General features: G+C 37.0%; 1 protein-coding gene across 2 annotated transcripts in view; it reads right to left on the reverse strand.

Moving 5' to 3' along the window:
- LOC123271846 (putative aminopeptidase W07G4.4) overlaps nt 1-13,141 on the reverse strand; it is a 155,721-nt gene that overhangs the window by 33,363 nt on the left and 109,217 nt on the right. The window lies entirely within an intron of this gene.

The following is a 13,141-nucleotide window of genomic DNA, read 5'->3' on the forward strand; positions in this document are numbered from 1 at the left end:
ATTTAAATCATTTTAAGATAATTTAAAGACGCTCCATAATTATGTTCCGGAGCTCTGTCGCTGTAAGATTTTTTCAAGACGATTTTAAGATTTTTTAGGACTTTTTGAGATATTTTCAAAAAACTAAATCCCCTTTTTTAACTTTCCGCTAAGAAAATTGAAAATTTTCAAAAATCGGGAAGTTATTGTTTTCACCCCGTTTTTCGAAAATCGAGTTTTCATCAGATCTCGATGTTTTGAGGTCCTAAGAAGCTTTCCTGACTATTTTCACGGAAATTTCACCGTGTCTGTATGTGTGTGTGTGTGTGTGTGTTTTTTTTTTTTTTTTTTTTTTTAAGGGGAGGGGGAATCCTTTTTACGGATTCTAGGCATAGTTGTTTGGCCTGGATATGTGGCGACTCGACGCAGTGTCATACTAAAATTCGACGCTAGCGCCTCTACCCGCTAAACCCTAAACCCCTTCGTGAGGGGAGGATCTAACTACTGCTCTTTCTTCTGGTAGCTAAGGTGTTATTTTACCTTTTTTCTAGTTGTTGTCATTTGCTCTTCTTCTTTCGATGGAACGCAAGTCTATAAGGACTTCTGTTGCAAATGTGCTGATGGCGTTCCAGGAGGCTCGTGATGACAACATTGCTTCTACTATTGTCTCTGGTTGGATTTTCTTCTTTAGGATCATCTCCAGCTCATCTCGCTGTGGGTAAAATCGTGGGCACTCAAAGAAAACGTGCTCCGCGTCTTCATTGATTCCTGGGCAGGACGGGCACTCCGGTGAATCATCATGTTTGAAGCGGTGAAGATACGTCCGAAAACATCCATGTCCTGACAACAACTGCATCAGATAGTAATTTACCTCGCCATGACTTCGGTTTAGCCAAACGTCGATCGTCGGTATGAGACGGTGTGTCCATCTCCCTGTTGTCGCGGCGTCCCACTGCGATTGCCATCGTGCGATGCTGTTCTGCCGTTTTTCAGCTCTGAGTTCCTCGGCACTTTGTGTGGTTGTCCTCTTTCGTTGGTAAAGGTTCCGTCTTTCCTCAGCTAGGACTCGGAGTGGCAAAGTTCCGGAAATGACACACACTGCTTCCTCTGATATTGTTCGAAAGACGCTTGCAACTCGTAGGGCACTCATACGATATATTGGTCCAGCTTTTCTCCATGAATCTTGCACCTCTAGTGCGTCAGCCGAAATGGATATTCCGTAGGTGAGCACCGATGTGATTACTGATGACAATAGTAGCCTCCTGCTCTGCTTTGGGCCTCCGACGTTCGGCATTAATCGTGCGAGACTAGCTCTCACTACTGACGCTTTCGTACAGACGTGTTCCACTTGCTGCTTGAAGTTGAGTCGGGCATCAAGCATCACTTCCAGATATCGTATATGAGGTTGTGATGTGATTTCTCGGTCACCGACTTTTAGCTTAATTGTTTCAACTTCTTTTCGGCTGGTAATAAGTACTGCTTCGGTCTTCTGCTTGGCCAGTTGTAGGTTAACTGTATCCATCCACTGGTTGATCTTCTCAAAAGTGATGTCAAACAGATGTTGAATCTCGTCGAGGTGTTTGGCGACGATCACTGCGGCAACATCATCCGCATACGCTACCAGTTTGACACATCTTGGAAGCTTCAGTCTCAGGAGCCCGTCATACATGATATTCCACAGAATTGGACCAAGAACAGAGCCCTGTGGCACACCACCGGTTATATCATACTCTTTCGGACCATTCTTTGTATCGTATTTCAGCACTCTATCTGTAAAATAGCTAATCACTAGTCTGCGAAGATATGTTGGCACGTTCTTCTCGTCGAGAGCTTGCATGATGCAGTCCCAATTAGCGGAATTGAAAGCATTTTTGATGTCCAAGGCAGCCACCAGGCAGTACTTCTTCGTTCCACCCTTCCATGTAGTTCCTGCGATTGCCTCTTTGGCCGTATTGACAACCAGATTGATCGCGTCTAGGGTTGATCGTCCTTTCCGGAATCCATACTGGTTGTCTGCCAAGAGTGGGTCGACTACTGCATCTATTCGCTGATGGATGATACGCTCAAATATCTTACCCGCCGTATCTAGCAAGCAGAGTGGTCGGTAAGATGACGGTTCTTCTGGCGGTTTCTTTCCTTTAGGTAAAAGTACTAACCGTTGCTGTTTCCACTTACGAGGAAAAGTCCCCTCTTTGAGGCATGCGTTTTAAGCGTCTAGAAATAATGTTGGTGCTGCCTTTATGATAGTTTTCAAGGCTATATTAGGGATTCCGTCCAATCCCGGCGCTTTATTATTTCCTACCCGATTACAGGCCTCCAACAATTCTTCTTCAGTGACAGGTGGAATCTCGTCCAGTTCATCTTGCGTTGACTGATAATTGAGACTGTGTTGCTGTGGAAACAGCGCAGTGACGATTTTCTGAAGGAGTTGGGGACACGTAGGTGACGGCATTTGTTGTTTCTCCAGGTGCGTCATGACCACCTTATACGGCCGACCCCACACGTCTTTGTCGACCTCGTATATGAGCTCTTTCCAGCATCTTCCTTTGCTCTCTTTTATGACCTTATTAAGTTCACGACGAGCTTTTTTGTACTCTGCGATCAGCACTGCAGAGTTAGGTCGTTGATAGCCACGCTGTGATATTCTTCTCTTTCGATGACACTCTTTACGGAGGTTGCTGATATGATCATTCCACCAGTGTACCGCAGGTCTTGAATTCATAACACGTTTGCGAGGCATACTGGCATCACAAGCTTGTGTTACTCGCATCATCAGAGCCTTAGTATGTTCTTCTGCACATCCAGTCTCTATCGGATCACTATCGAGGGCTGTTAGCAATACTTCTGGGTCAAGAGATTTCACCTTCCAACCGACGGTGTTAAATTGCTTGATAGGCCCCCGGAGGTTCTGGTCGTTTGACGTTTCCCAGAGTATCGCATGATGGTCACTGGCAGTGTAGATGTCCAGTACCTTCCAGTTAGTGTTACCTTTAGCAAGGCTGGTACTGACAAAAGTGACGTCTACAATCGAGCTTGCGTCACCTTTGGTGTAGGTCGGCGTGTCACCACTGTTGAGCAAGACTACATCTAGTGTAGAAAGAGCTTCTAGCAGCTCTCTTCCTTGTGCATTAGTCTACTTACTGCCCCAGTCCACTGCCCAGGCGTTAAAGTCCCCGGCTATCGCCACTGGATGATGTTGCTTCGCGTCCTCGGTCAGTCGATCCAAGAAGTCGATCCAATTGAGAGGCTAGGTGGTGCGTAGCAGCTGTAAAAACGGATGCCATCTACTGATGCTGCTACAAAGCCAGCGCTGCCATTGGCAGCTACACTCTGGAAAGGGAGCTTACCACAAGCCCAGATCACAGCTTTCGTGGTGATATCCGTCTCCCAAGGTTGTCCAGCTAAATGTTTATATGGCTCCGATAAAAGCACAACGTCGAGCTTTAATTCTCGTACTGTCTGCATAAGCAGGTCATGCGGAGCTTCGCAGTGATTGATGTTAAGTTGCAGTATCCTCATGTTCGTTTATTTGTTAGCTTCTGGAGTGCTTTTTGGAAGATTTGGCATCGGCCAGAACCAGACCGGTGAGCAGTGTCCTGAGAGCCAGGTTTTTCCGCACATAACGCACATTTCACTTTATTTGGGCATTGAGCAGCTTGATGACCTGTTTGCCCACATTTGATGCAAAGCCCAGATCGGTCGACTTCGCTTTTACATTGGGCAGTAGTGTGCCCAAAGTGCCAGCACTTATAGCATCGTAGTGGTGTCTTAACTGCTCTGACACGGCAATTTACCCAGCCAATCCTTATTTTGCCTGTCTTTCCGAGTATCTTCTGCACTATTGCTGCTGGCAATCGTACCGAAGCAGTTTGAGTACCTCTGTAGGCCGGACGAATTTTAATGACATCTTCAGGTATTTCGTAGTCATTTCCAGCTGCCTCTTGTAAGGCCTTCCGGACATCGTCTTTAGTTGTTTCGTCGTCAATGTCCCGGATTTCAAGCTTTTCCTCTGGGCCTTTACAGATGACTTGCGCTTCTTCTTTAAGGATGCTCTTGATGGTCTTCAGCAAAGCTTGTCCTTTGTCTGCGGTCTTTCTGGAAAGCGTAATGAGCATATTCCCATCATTCGTCTTTTGAACCTTGTCAACGACGTCACGGGTCTGATCTGGTGGGACATCTTTTTTAATCCGACGCAGTATCTCGGCATATTTTGCCTTCTCAACGGGTCGAATAATTAAGGCATCTGGTTTGGTAATTTTTCGCGGTTTTTCCCGCTTAGGCTCCGGCCGAGATTTGTTCTCCGGTTGTTTTGGTAACCGCTCTCTCGCTTGCTCCTTCTTCTCCTTCTTGGATTGGACCTTCTGCCATTCAGTCACCTCTTTTTTTCCGGCGTTCTGCACTGCCGTGATTTTCGGAGGGCTTGGTTTCAGGTCCTTTTTCTTCACAACTTGGCAGATCGTTGGGTCGGGAGAAGATCGATCTTTTCTCTTAGTTGACTTGCTGCTAGTTCTGCTTCTGTCTTCCGCGACTGATTCACCGTCACCTTCGGCTCCAGTGTCCATTGCTTCTTCATTCACGACAGTTGCTTGAATGCTTCTCTCCGGTGTAGTGCGAGAAGTGCGTCGTACTGTTAAACACCATTCTTCATCAAGTTTCTTGAATCTCTGGAGGGCATTGGCTACGCTGGTCGTCTTGGTCTTAATCTCCTTGTGGATATTGACCTTAGATTGGATGAAGTCATTTAGCTCACTGGTCAGCTTTTCAAGGCGTTCCAACGCTTGCGACCGCTTCATTTCAGCGCTTGCTTCAATCGCTGCTTGTTGGGCATGAGGCCCGTTTTCACTATTGTTGTTTTCCTGAATTTTACTCATACTTTTAAATTCACCAGTGCATCGTACGGAGTGGAGCGGGTTGTCATAACTAGGAACGGGTGTACCCTCGGAGATAGTACTCCTACCCCAGTTCCCTGAGGCCTAGCCGACACTTAGCTAGTCCCGGAATACACGGACGGACTAGACTCGCTCGGAGCGGTGAAGATTCCGATCTCTATCACTCACTGCGTACTTCCTGATCAAGGCCCGAAGTGGCTGGCTCCTGATCCACTGCTGCAACTTACACCTCGGCAGAGCAAACTCACATCAGCCGTGGCCTGCATCGTCGGAAACTACGACACGAGGTTCCGATCACTCCCAGTGGGTCACAGTAGGGAACGATCGTATTGTTAGATCAGTTAGTGTGACCAACCCATTAAAGGGGAGTTTTGTCCACGAGAACGTATTTTATTTGGCTCCTACCCTCTGTACCAGGTACAGCGAGCGTTCTCCCATCCGCTACGGGGAGACGCGCCTGGTAGCAGTTTCTCCTCTGCCCCAAGGTGTGTGTGTGTGTGTGTGTGTGTGTGTGTGTGTGTGTGTGTGTGTGTGTGTGTGTGTATGTATGTATGTAAATCTCTCATAACTTTTGAACGGATCATCCGATTCGATCAAAATAAACGGCGTTCTGAAGAGTTCCTTTGCCCCTAAAATTATGATACTAATTTACAGAATTTGAGTGGATCAATTTTGAGAAATCTCAAAAATAAAATTTCCAAAAATTCGTTTTTTTTTAAATATCTTTTGAACGGCTGAACCGATCAATTCCAAAAACTAATCAGCTCTTAACCTTAAAAAACCACGTTGATTGCCACCAGCCTCGTCAAAATCGGTTGATTTTTTCGTGAGATATCGTTGTCGTAAAAAATTGGAAAAAATGTTTTTTTCAGAATTTCTATGAAATTTTTAGTCTGACCAGTTTACGCTTAAAGATTTTTTAAAGAACTCAAAAAACTGCGTTGAATGCCGTAAACCGTGAGAAAATCGATTAATTCATTCAAAAGTTATTGCGGTTTGAAAATTCAAAAAATAGTGTTCTACACTGAGAAAACAGTTCATTTAAATGAAATGAGGCTCGTTAACTATAAATAAATCTCTTATTTAAATATCACAAGAAATATTTATTTGATACAAATAAATTGATTTATTTGAGACAAAGTTACCGTATATTTGAATGAAATCCAGATTTGTTTATAGTTAACAAATATTTCTTTGGTGCTAACAATGATATATTTCAACCAAATCAAATTTGTTAACTATAAATAAATGGTATGTTTGAATATACTCAAAGCAATGATTTTTAGTTTTAGGTTAGGAAAGTAGTAAAAGTAGACATATCGAACGTTTGGGGTTAAATGGGCAATTCTTTTGGAATTATTAATTATACTGAAATTAACAATAATACTATAAAGTTAGTCGACGTTTTTAATTTTAATTTTTTTTTTATTTATTAAATTAGATCTAGAAAATGTTTTTTTAAAATTGCACTTATAATTTTTTAAGTTTTTTACAAATGAAGTTTTTTAAAAAAATTTCTTTTGTAACAATTTTTTCAATAAAAAAAAATTCTAAAAATTTTTAGATGACGGCTAACTTAATTTTCATTAATTAACAAACATCTGTCAATTTTTAAGACTTTTATAATAATAAAATTATCACGAAAAAATTTTAACTAAAAAGTTCCACGTCTAAAAATTAAAAAAAAAATTAAAAGTGCATTAAAATATGTTTTTTATCGTTGATCTGTAATAAAAATTAAAAAAATTGACAGCTGTCTGCTAACTTCAGCATCATAATTATTAATGTCTATTATAGTTAACTATTTCAATACATATTTGTCTAAGCATATATATATATTTTTTTTATTTTATTTATTTCTACAAAAATTAAACAAAATACATTTGTAAACAGAGTTAATTTTCATTATTTATTTTTTACAAATCACGTCGAGAAATAACAGTGGCGACCGTAGTAAGACCAAGCGTAATTTACCTAAAGTGAGATTTGTTAATAGTTAGCAAATCTTTATTTAAATGAAATAAATGATTTGATTCAGTTAAATAAACCAAAACGAGGTAGTATTTGATTCAAAGCAATATATATTTGAATAAAAGAAATTTGTTAAAATTAAATATATATTTTTAATTTATTTCAAATAAATCTGCGCATTTGAGCCAAACAAACTGTTTTGTCAGTGTATAAAACTTCTATTAGCCTTTTGAGCTCGAGCTCAAAAGCACAGAACAGCGATTTATTTGGGCTCGGAGAGCTCAAAATTACACAAAAATTATATTTTTGAGTTCGAAGAGCTTAAAAAATAAGTGAATTGTTGAGCACTTAGGTATGGAGGTAGTGGGAAGTTGCAGGGATGGCCTTTAGGGTCAACCGTTTTCCTAATTTTTTCAGTTAATTGTTAATAACTTTTGCAATTTTTACAAGCGGAACTTCATTTTTTTCAAAATTCATCAAGATGCCATTCCAAATCGAATGACAGCTCAATAATAATTTTCGGAGAATGCTGAAAAAAGTTAACCAAATAGGCACTTGTTGGCTAGAATACAACTATCATATTGAGTTACGAGCGCTACAGAAGAATAAGTTGACGAATAAAAATGACAGAAAATGATATATTTTATTAATTTTGAAGCATGAATAATTTTTAAGTCAATGAGACTTATGAATAAAAAATTACGAAAAAATTAATCTTTTTGTCTCCATTATTTTTATTAATAAAATTATTTTTAACTTCTATGGTACCATACTATAATCAATTAAAGCATAAAAACTATTTTTTAGATCATAAATATTCCTAAAAAAATTGTATAAGTTAGTTCTTTTCGTTAAGAAGTAGTTTTATACGTGTCCATCGATAATTGAAAACAAAAATTATCAAACAAATTTTAATTAAATTAGCTATTAAAAAGAAGTTGTTGATTCTTTAAATTCGACAGAAAATCATGTTTGTAGAGAATTTAATTTCCTGCAAAACCATACCAAGGGTTTTTTCATATTTGGTGTTTGGTATATTGAATTTTCTATAACCAAAAAATAAGTGAAAAAAAACTTTTTTTGGCTAAAATTCTTCTTTTTGCGAGCGCTAATTGAAAAATCCGAACAAAAACAGTTTCACTGAAAAAAAAATCACGCCAAGTCCACGTTCATAAGACTATTAGGAAAAAAAAAATTTTTTTTTCTTTACAAAAAGATACAAAATTAAAAAATCCAAGTAACCGATATGATTGTTTATGATTTTCGGAAATTAAAAAAAATCTTATTGTAAATTTAAAAATTAAAAAAAAAGTTTTAGAACGTACTTGGTGTGCGTCATTGTGTATTTCAATTTTTTTAAAGTCCTGATAAATAGATTTTACGAATTTCATTAAAAGTAAAATATTTTGCAACCACGCACACTAAATACTCCGTCTTTTTTTGGAATAACTTTTGAACGGCTTTACCGATCAATTTCAAAAACTAATCAGCTATTAACATAAAAAATTTACATCGATCGCCGTAAAGCCGATCAATATCGGTCAATTCGTTCAAGAGATATCGTGAACGAAAGAAAACTGAAAAACGTGTTTTTTTGGAATTACTTCAAATTTCCTAGTTTTATCAACTCAAACTTGAAGATTCTTTATGAAGCTGAAACAACTGCGTCAAATGCCGCTAACCACGTGAAAATCGAACGATTCAAGTCAATTTTCACTAATTCATGTTTAGAGAATAAGCTCGGAGAGCTCAAAATAAGACATAAATTGTATTTTTGAGCTCGGAGAGCTCAAAAGCATCATAAGTGCAATTTTAAACACCTAGGTACGGAATGAGCGGGAAGTTGCAGGGATGGCCTTTAGGGTCAACCGTCGTCCTAATTTTTTTTACTTATATCGCACTTACAGGATAATATTAGTACACTGATATCAAGTCAAATAATTTGTCAGACACAAAATATATTTCAAAAACAATTATTTTCTTTAGCATAGTAAATAATAACATTAAAAATAATCTTTTCTGGACGTCAGTTTGTATGTTTGTGGAACTGTATATGAAGCAGGAAAATTGGCTGGAAAAATTATTGTGTCGAAATAATTTTATTTTTTGTCATCTAAAGTAATACACTGTGGACTCTCTCAATTAACATGAGTGTTCAATTCACAGTCGTTTAATCACTATTTATAAAAAACTAAGATACGACTGTGTATTTGTACATATATAAATACATTTCTTTATAGTATTTTTTTCCTGACGTTAGAATTATTGCGCCACTAAACCATAGTAGAACTTTCTATTTTTAGTTATGTTATTATAATACGAAGCATCGCAGTGTCAAAAATAATGAAAAAACAAATAACCGCTAGATGTACAGAAAAACTAAATTTACTTTTAAGGCTACAGATGATGCATGTTTTAAAATTCCTGTCAAAGATATGACAACAGAAAAGAAGTACATTTTTATTCTATGTTTAAGGGCTTAGGGGTAGTCAGGATTTTCAAAAAATCGATTTTTTTTGCATTATCTTTAAGTATAATATCTTAAAAATATTCTCTGAAAGTTTGAAGTGAATTCGACAAATACTTTTCGAGTTATTCGACAAATAACAACGAGCGTTCGGGCACTCTAGAACGCTCGAGAGCAGGTAGCTCTCGATAGTGTAATACTTTAAATGCGTTTTTCTCAAAACTATGTTTTTTGAACTGGTGACCACTGTAACTCGAAAACCGCTTAGTAGATTTCAATGAAACTTATACAGCTTTAGAAAAATATAAAAAACTCGTGCCTGATCAAAGGATTTTTTTTTTAATTTCGATTTTTTATAAACAATTAACTGTTGGTTTTTTCCCGAAAATCTATAGAAAAATTTCCTGAGGCCGACATTTTGTTAATTTTCAAAAAAAAAAGCTTCGATCAGGCACTAGATTATCTATTAATAAAACTATTTTTTCTTGTCCGATTGATTTTATATTAATCTCCAAGGATTTATGATGCTCACCGCAAGAACCTTTTTTTGGAACTGGGTCAACACAAACAAGCCATAACTTTGGAAATTATTAATTTTTTTTTTTTTTTAAATTTTCGTGGTCAAGCCAAAACATGGAGTAATAATGCCTTATTATTACTTTTATAAAATAAAATGATTTACTGGCAAAAAAAAATTATTGAAAATTCTCATTTTTTTCATGTCTCTGACTACCCCTAACCCCTTAACTTACAAATATTACTGAGTTCTCAAATCAAAATTCCGAAGAGGGACAAAAAGCAGAACGGAGCGGCATCTGTCGGTAACTTCGGAACTACCTGTTCTGCCTCCTTCTCTAAGTGTATCTTTCACTCACACTTCTTAATTACCACATAATTACTCATTTTTTCTATTTGCTTCTTTTTTGAAAAGATAATTTTTTCAATTTTAAGATAAAAAAATTAATTCTTCCTTTTAAGTCATGAAATTTTTTCTCAAATTTTTAGAAAATGCTAAGTGTCTTCGATTCAATGTCAATAACTCATACAACGTAAGCAAAATATTAAGCATCAATAGAGGTTAAAAAAATCAAATCAATCAAAAAGCTTTTAATCTTTCAGGTGCAAAACCAAAATTCTGAATATTCTCTAATTTAAATGAATCTGGAGATTGTTCAGAATCGCTATCCCAACAATAATTATCACTTTCCTGTGAAAATTGCCGTTTTGAGACAATCGGATTATCAAGTTCATCAAATTTTCTCCCTTGGTGTTTATAGAATTCATTTTTGAGCACCCACTCAAGCATGCTTTGAGCACTATCATCAACGCATTTATTCCTACCACTATCTTTATGCGAGTGTTGCCCACAATTGCTCGGTTTATCGATGACCTCCTGATAATTAAACCGATCTAAACATATCACATTTATCGCGTCACCAATTATCGTTGTCAAAATATTTTTTTTCTCCGAATCCCTAACATAGATAAATTTTACCCCAGAATTGATCAGCAATTTATTAAAATTCGATTTAAACCTTCCCAATATTTGGGTGCCACTTAGCCATTGAATTCCATGAGTGTTGTAAAAATCGTCAAAATTTCTCTTCTCTTCGGGTTGTAGTTTATCGTAGTGTCCGTAAGATTTGAACACATAGGATTTCTGATAAACAACGTCGCCAGTACCACTCAAGCCGTATAGACTCAATTCTTTGATGACGAATTGTTGAGATTTGTTAATATGGCCCGTAAAATCTAGGATGAGGTGATCGATATATTTGGAAGTCTGGACCGTGGATGAATTTTTCTCCATCAGCCAATTGGCCATAACTAATGCGTTGTCTTGCGCACAGTAACTGTACATTCGATCGTGGTATTTGCAGGTCGTTGTTACAATTTCCTCGGTATTGAACCCGAAATCGGTCAGACACTTGACACTGCCGTCGAACTTACAGTCCATAAATTCGTTCAATAGTTGAATTTTTTGGGGGTTTCGCACGTAGATGGAGTTCTGGATCAATTTCTGCTTGAATATGCTCGATATGTACTCCCTAAGTGACTTAAGTGACGCGTGTCCGATAAATTTTTTTATTCCGTATTTATTGTAATAGTTATCGTACTCCCTTTTCGATGGGCATTCAGATGACGTCGGGTGCTTTGTTATGATTATTTTTTCGGTTCTTACTTTTCGTAATAGCACATCGCTCCGACAGAACTCTTTTATCATAAATTTGTTCTTTATGTAATATCCAGTGAAGTCGATCACTACCTTCATTTTTGTAGTACTGAAAATAAATTTACGAGTTGCGGTCTAATATAAGGTGATTTTTTTATAAACTATTTTTGTCAAGTGATAGAGTGTTAGTCATCTATTGTTACGCGTTGGGCTATCTTTAAATGTGAGATATTTACGTAGGATGACGCCATTGAATAGTCGTCTGTATGTAGGGTTCAATTGAATCTAAAACTTTTCTTTAAAATTTTATTAAGAGGCGGCGCCGCGCTCACGAAACTGCGTGTCGACCAATTCTACCAAGATTGTGTTCAGAAAATGATCGATGCATTGTTGAAAACACAATCTATATTGATGCCACGTATAAATGCAAGCCTCACTATTCAGCAATTCATGAAAACACTTGTATTTTAAGTCAGTTTTTTTTTTTTTTTTTTTTTTTTTATAACTTTCTCGATACTTTTAGAGCTAGAACTGAATCTTTTATCATATAAATTTTTTCAATAGCTTCGGTAAGAGAATCTTGTGAATTCAACACTGATTGCGATGATCGCGAAAATTTGAAGTGTCCAGATGATAAGATTTGTTCTTGCAACGGTCATTATCTATACTAATATTATAAAAAGGAAAGATTTGATTGTTTTTTTGTTTGCTTGTTTGCATTGAATAGGCTTTGAAACTACTGAACCGATTTGAAAAATTCTTTCACTGTTGGGAAGCTACACTATCCCCAGGTGACATAGGCTATATTATATTATAATTAATTTTGAAATTTTCGTTAAATACCCGTGTGAAACCGAGGCGGACTGCTAGTACTCTATAAAACGATACATACATACGAGTTTCAAATAGATTTTGCTTACACAATTTTGAGTGTAAGTTGAATGGCTTTCACTGTGTCGACAATAAGTGTCAATGCAAGCCTAACTTCACCTTGGTGTCAGAACACCACAATGCGCTGAGTAAGTATACACTGTGAAAAAAAGCCGGTGTACTGAAAGAAAAGTGCATAGTTAGCTGAATTATGACGTCATAAGTATGAAATTTTGTATTTTCTGAACCTTCTTTTGTGCACTGATAAAAAAATTGACTTGACTCTAGAGCACTAAGAAATTATTCTTGGTCTAAGAAAATTTTCTTGAGTCAAAAATTTATTCTCTTGACTCAAGAAAATCACTTTCTTCAAAATGGAATTCTTGGTTCAAGAGTTTGGCTCTTGAGTCAAGTCAATTTTTTATCAGTGTGGTTACTCGAATTATGCATTAGTTAAAGTATATAGTTATATGGACTATATTTTGATAAATTTTTTTCTGAAAAAGACAGCAGTAGCATAAACTATAGGTTGGGAAAGAACTACCTTAATTGGTAGAGCCCTTGGGGCGTAACCAAAAGATACGGGTTTGATTCTCGTTCCAGGCTGCCCGAATTATATTTTTTGTTTTCTGAGTTAAAGTGAATCAAGATGACTATTAAGCCCATATTTAACTAAGAATAGTTTAAATTACTATGTATTGGGGTTCAATATAACAAATAACTTTAGGTATATGAACTTTAATTAAATTGTGGTGATGCTATTAAACTAGATTTTCTTAGTTCAGAGAAACA

Source organism: Cotesia glomerata, linkage group LG9 (assembly GCF_020080835.1).
Source record: "Cotesia glomerata isolate CgM1 linkage group LG9, MPM_Cglom_v2.3, whole genome shotgun sequence".
Classification (NCBI taxonomy): Eukaryota; Metazoa; Arthropoda; class Insecta; order Hymenoptera; family Braconidae; genus Cotesia; species Cotesia glomerata.